The sequence below is a fragment of the Aquarana catesbeiana genome, linkage group LG02 (genome assembly GCF_042186555.1).
Source record: "Aquarana catesbeiana isolate 2022-GZ linkage group LG02, ASM4218655v1, whole genome shotgun sequence".
Taxonomy (NCBI): Eukaryota; Metazoa; Chordata; class Amphibia; order Anura; family Ranidae; genus Aquarana; species Aquarana catesbeiana.
Genome location: NC_133325.1, coordinates 58,598,979 through 58,606,036, shown reverse-complemented (window position 1 = coordinate 58,606,036; position 7,058 = coordinate 58,598,979).

Below are 7,058 nucleotides of genomic sequence, written 5' to 3'. Positions count from 1 at the left end.
TTCTTTCATTCTCCATTTCAAGATAAAATCAATTTCCATTTCAAAAGAGCTACACATGAAAACAGCCAGGAAAAAAAGTCCTTACAGTTTGGAAGTGTAAACCTAGAGCACTATGAGCCAACACATATTAGTACAGGGAATAGACCAACATAAACCTGCCATGTTTAATGTGATTCTCTTTTTCAGTAAAAGGGGTCAATGATCTGTGCTGATTGATGAATGCTAAATAAGAGGACAATCTCTGTATCTGAAATTGGATTTCGAAGATGCAAATAAAATGTATTTTTAATAGCTATTATTATTTGGGCTATACAAATATGAGAAACCGTGTCTGCTCATACCCGGGAACAAGTTCACTTTACAGGAGAGACTATGAAGTAGACCTGTGGTCAGGCTATGGACATTCAAATATTAAAAAATTCCTAACAAGCAGTACATGAACTTAAGGCCCCTTCCACACGAGGCGGATCCGTTTCAGCGGAGTCCGCCAGCTCAGCGGGTCCATGCTGACCTCTGTAGTTGCATACATTGTGGAGTAATTCATCCTCAAAGCAGAACAGCAGCACCCTGGTATCTGTGGTTCCATGTACTTCCACTGTGGAGTCACTCATGTCAGTGATAGGAACTACAGACACCAGGGTGCCTTGGCGGGGCCTGTAGCTTACGCATGTATTTGAAAATGTGTGCAGACTAAACCCCTGTTTTTAATGCATACTGTTAGACAGGTTGATTCCGTTGTCCACGGGCTGGTCGGTAGGTAGGCTTGAAATTGATCCTTGGCCTTGTTTATATCTATTTGGCCTCCAATGCTTCTTACTGTAATGTCCAGTCGTAGGTGGGGGTAGTGGACCCCTTTTTTGCATTAAGTGTCCAATAAAGCCATTCTCTTAATTCTCATCAAGCCACACCCTGAGCACCTTTAATACAGGTTCTGACAGGCTGAAAGGGTGACCAAAAGGTATTTCTGCCCCTGGGAGCAGTTCAATAGAACAATCATACGGGCAGTAAGAAGGTAAATGAACAATATTCTTTTTTTTAATCACAGACATCCCAGAACTCCTGGTATTGTGGAGGCAGGTTGTCATATGACTGGGATTCCTTGATCGGTGGAGAACTGGTTTGACAAGGTTCTCTACTATGTTTCTCACGGACGCAAGTCCGTGCTCCCCAGTTGATGGAGGAATTATGGGTAGAAAACCAAGAAATGCCCAGGATGACAGGAAATTTGGAAGACATATCAGCTAAAAGCCTAATGTCTCATAATGGTCAGCCTCAAATTGGAGTACCACAGGCTTTGACAGCTTCCCAGCAGGGAACACACCTGAGCTCATCCCTAATCACCACCACCAGTCTCAGTTTCACCAGACCTGTGTAAGCCAGCAACAGTATTCCTGATCGACACATCACCAGACCAGTGTAAGTCAGGAACTGTGTTCTTGATTGCTACCCACACGAGTCCCTGTGTCACCAGACCAATGTAAGCCAGCAACAATGTTACTGATCTTTGCCCTACCATTGAATGTCACCAGCCAGCAACAATGTTCCTGATCGCTAGCCATACCAGTGCCAATGCAGCCAGCAACAGTTTTCCTGATCACCGATGCAGTGTCGCCTCTGGCTGACACCTATGCTGTCCCTGGCCTGTTTATTGACCATGTTTCTGCCTGCCGTCCAGACTGATCCTTTACTTGTTAGCTGACCATGTCTCTGTCTGCCTCCTGAACTGACCATATTCCTGTGAGACATGAGTCTCAGTCATCCCTTGCACTGCACTCTTGGAACCACAGGAAATCTTTTGTTCAACCTCCTGTACTTCCTTGGCAGTAAACATGGCATTCCTGGTGGCAGCTACGTACCAATAGGCTAGGCTTGCTTGGTGTACAGGATTGTGGACTATTATATGTGACACGACACTAAGAAATTCCCTCACCACTCATGCAGAAGCGAGCATTACAGTACATGGCTTTTGATACGGTGTTGGCTGATTTTTGTGATACACTGTCTCACACATGTGGTATCCCCATACTCAGGAGGAGTAGCAGAATGTGTTTTGAGGTGAAATTCTAAGTATCTTTATTACATTGACAAATTTGTGTATAAAAATACATTTGCATTTTCTTTCCTCATTTTCCCAAAACTTGTGGAAAAATCTCGAAAAGACTCACCATGCCTCTTATGCCGCGTACACATGACCAGACTTTCCGGCAGAAAAGGTCCAACGGTTTCGATCGTGTTTGGGCTTCATCTGACTTTTTCTTTCTAAAATTCTGACGACCCTAGAAATAGAACATGTTTCAAATCTTTCCGACGGAATCAGTTCCTATCGAGAAAACCGCTCGTCTGTATGCTATTCCGACGGACCAAAAACAACGGACCAAAGGGCAGCTATTGGCTACTGGCTATTGAACTTCCTTTTTCTAGTCCTGTCGTACGTCATCACGTTCTAAATGATCAGACTTTGGTGTGATCGTGTGTAGGCAAGTCTATTCTGACGGTAAGTCCGGTCGTGTGTACGCGGCATTAGAAAAAAAGATACCTTGTGGTGTTTACACTCCAAAATGTGGTCATTTTGTGGATGTTTCTACTGTCCTGGTGCTCCAGGGCCTCCAAAATGTGACAGGTAGTCAGGAAATTAGGTGTGTAATCCATGCCCCTTGAAAACCTGAAGGTGCTCAGGTTGGGCCCATCCTTGTGGCTAGGCTGTGAAAAAGTCTTACATATCCCCATGTTCAAGAGGAATATCAAAATGTGTGGTGTAATCCTAAGTGTGCCCATACAGCGTGTTAGGAATATCGAATGAATTGACAGTTTTGTGCAAAAAAACCCCCCCAAAAAAACAATTCCAAATTTTGTGGCAAGAAATGATTATCTAAAAGACTCACAATGCCAGTTAAAAAAAAAAAAATGATATAATGAAATATATAAAAAATGATTTGGGTACAGTGTTGCATGACTGGGTAATTGTCATTCAAAGTATGACAGTGCTGAAAACGGAAACATGGCCTGGACAGGAAGGGAGTTTAACATGTTGGTGATCAGTGGTTAATTTAGAATAATTGGTGGAAATTTGCTACAGACAAAAAGCACATGCAAGGGTTTTATTACAAGAATAAAGATATCTTAGAGTGCCCCCCCACCCAGGTCAGCAACGCATTGATTGTGTTCTACCTGTTGATCTTGGGGGCAAGTGACGGGTGGATCGTGTCCCTGCCTTGCCAATCCACATCTGAAATGCTCCTCCTCCTTATACCTACACGTATTGCACTGATCCCTGCCGGCCCTCCTCTCCCATCTATCCCAGATGCTTGTATGTGACATCACAAGGGATGGCCAAAAGGGGAGTGTTGGTGGTGTATTAGTGTGCCATAACGGATAGCAATGGGGGGGGGGGGGGGGGGTTCTCAGTCTGCCCTATAATTTGCTAATCTCTGTACACTGTTACACAAACAACAGACCCATGTGCTCAGCCCTACATACTACTGACCTCTGTGCATGGCTCTACATAATAACCCCTGTACACTGACCTACTTTGTACATACTACTTACTTTTGAACACTGCCTCACCTACTGCTGACCCATGTCCTCTGCCCTATGTACTATTGACCAATTACTCTCCAGACATGAAAAAATATGTGAAAGCGTATCTCAAGGCAAAGCATGTTTTACTACAGTTCTGTATACCCTATATCACATTTTTCTTTGTCTATATCCCAGTTGCAATTTTTTTCTCACTTCATGCCTGTTGGAACCATATTTCCAAGACAGGAAGTTTGTAGAATCTCTCAAACAGAGGTCCAAATAGCTGTAAAAAAACCCCCAAAAAACTATTCATTAACTTGACATAGACTTTTTATAAGCAGGGGTGAGGATTTCACTTTGTGATTTTAAATTTTGGATCTAGATCTGTTGATATAAAGTGTGTGATTTTTTTTTTTTTGGAGACATGCTTGAACAGCACTTTTTACGATTTAGCATTTGGCTGGGAACCCACCTTGCTGAATTGTGTTCTTATATAATCTGTTTTATATATATGCATTCCTGATATATGCACCCCACAATAAAGAAACTGCAAAAGCATAGGAGACCAAGATCAGTGTGAAACAGCCAGAGCAATAAACCATTGACTTGGCATTCCTAAAAGCCCTGCTGTGAGAAAATCAATTACAGGACAAAAAAAAACAAAAAACACACACATGGATTTTCCATAATGTGTGCAACTTGTGCTGTAGAGATTTTTTTCTCTTTTATTTTAATGAACTAAATTGCATTGACCTCATAAAGCCTAACACTGACTACATATGAGCTGGTTTTTCATTAAACAGGAGACCTGAGAAGCAATCTTGATATGTCTGCTCAGGCTCCTAATCAGAGCATGACTAAGCAGCTGCCAGTGTTTCCAGAATAAGGGCGCTGAAACAAAAATTAACTTTATTAAAAGCAGCACATTTACAGTGAAGTTAGCATGAAACAGCATGGATAGGGAACACCTGAGACCAAGCAGCTGTGATCAGTGTGAGGCTGTAGGGATCACTGAGCAAACAGAGACCAAGGATGACAGTGCGCGCCATCCAGCTTAAAGCATTTGTTAACCCAAAAAAAAAAAAAAAAAGATTCTGTTCCTTTAAAGCAGGGATATGCAATTAGCGGACCTCCAGCTGTTGCAGAACTACAAGTCCCATTAGGCATAGCAAGACTTTGACAGCCATAACCATGACACCCAGAGGCAGAGGCATGATGGGACTTGTAGTTTTGCAACAGCTGGAGATCCGCTAATTGCATATCCCTGCTTTAAAGCATCTTATACAGCACAGTGCTTGTTTTGTGTCAATTGGCTCCCTGTAACACCTGTAATACCTGGCTGATCCTGCCTGGCTATGCCCCCCCCCCCCCTGTAAACTGACCACGATAATCAGGACTGATGAACTCTGACACTGTGGTCCTTTTACGTGCCTCCGTCATCTGCAGCCCTGCTCTCTGGTGTCTGTGTCTCCTCTGTCCTCTTCCCCCTTTCCCTCCCTGCCTGTCTGCATGTCAGCATCCATGCATTTGAAAAAGAGGGCGAAGTCCCTGGAAACACGTCATGCACACCCCTTTTCCCGACATCTACCAGACATTTTGACAGCTGCTATCCTTGTGTGTGGCTGAGAATGCCGCTGCTACTATCTATACCTTAAAGTGGTTGTCAACCCACTTATATAAAATAAACCAATCTGTGCTCTGATATGCCAATAAATGTCTCTGTGCCTGTGTTATGTAAAAAAATATGCTTATCTGTATCTATATCAGCGCGGTTCCCGGCGCTCAGCTGATGCGCGTCTCTCTCTCTCCTTTCCTCCCCGGCTGACATTAGCGGGAGTGTTCGGCCCGGCCCACTGGAACTGTGAGTCATAAAATGAAGAGAGCCGCTCTGATATGAATACAGATAAGCACATTTTTTATATAACACAGGGACATTTATTGGTATATTACAGCGCAGATGGGATGATTTTATATAAGCGGGTTGACAACCACTTTAAGGTATAGATAATAGCAGTGCCATTCTCAGCCACACACAATGATGGTAGCTGTCAAAATGCCTGGTGGATGTTGGGAAAAGGGGCGTGCATGAAGTGTTTCCAGGGACTTCGCCCTCAATACATGGATGCCTAAATCATACATCAGCTATACTATTATACATTTGAAATTTAACAAGTCAAATAACTTGTTAAAAGTATGTTCTCTATAAAATAAAATTCACATGAAACAACAAAGCCAACTGATAGTGTTTTGTTGCTTGCCTGGGGGCAGGTTCATAGTTCTGGTGTCATTATAATCTGATTATTATTATTATAATTGGTTATTGTGATCTGCAATACCCAACTATCAGCTCACTTTAGAGTGGTCACCGGATTCCGTCACGAAAACTGAATCCTTTTACATCAGTTTGCAAGTCTTCAGTTCACATCAATATACATTTTTTTTTTGGGCAAAAGTATAAAAATATGTTTTTTGCCTATAAATGCAAGGGACATAAGTGGATGGAATGTGTTTATGTCTGTTTCTCTCCGCAAAAACAGAAAAGGACAAAAACCTTTTCCGTTTCTTTTCTCCTAGATTGTATGCTCTAACAAACAGGGCCCTCTGATGCCTCCTGTATTGAATTGTATTATAACTGTACTGTCTGCCCACATGGGGCTATATAAATCCTGTATAATAATAATACAGTATAACAGACTCAGATGTAAACAGATGTCCTTGCCCATAGTCATACAATGTGGTTCAGTCTGGATTCAACTGAAAAACCAGACAGAATGCTTTTTCTGTTATTGTTATCACACCTGTTCAATAATGTATTCACTAAATCATTCTATTTAAGTGGAGACAAGAAGTCATTCTGCTGTATGGTAACATTGTGTGCACCACATTGAACGTGGACCAGAGTTGTTTGAGGAGATTAGAAAAAAAATTATAGACCGGCATGTCAAAAAAGTAAAGGCCGTACGACCATTTGCAAGCAGCTTGAGGTTCCAGTGACTAGATTTGCAAATCTTATTAAGTAGTTCAAGGTCCATGGGAGTGAAGTCAACCTTCATGGATGCAGCCTCAAGAGGACAATCGACCCTAGATTGAAAAATGGTGGACAAAGAGCCAAGGAAACTTTCCAAAGAGATATCCACAGTATATCAGTCCACTTATAGCAGTGTCTGATGGCATCATCTGTTGATTTTTGAGCAACAGCAGGTTGAAATGAAAGACTCAGAAGGACTCCATTGGTAGAAGGAAAACATGAAAAAGCCATATTGGAATTTGCTAAAATACATTTTTTCAAGTTACAATGCTTCTGGTAATGTGTCTTTTGGGCAGATAAGACAAAACTGGAGCTTTTGGGCAAATCACATACAGCTTTATGTTCACAGATGAAAACATATTCTTCAAATAAAAGAACACCATATTGTGAAACATGGAGGAGGCTCAATTGTGTTTTGGGGCTGCCTTGAATCTGTGGAGTGCAATGAAACCTGAAGTCTATTAAGGAATTATTGAGCAAAGTGTACTGCCAAGTGGCAGAAAACTATATC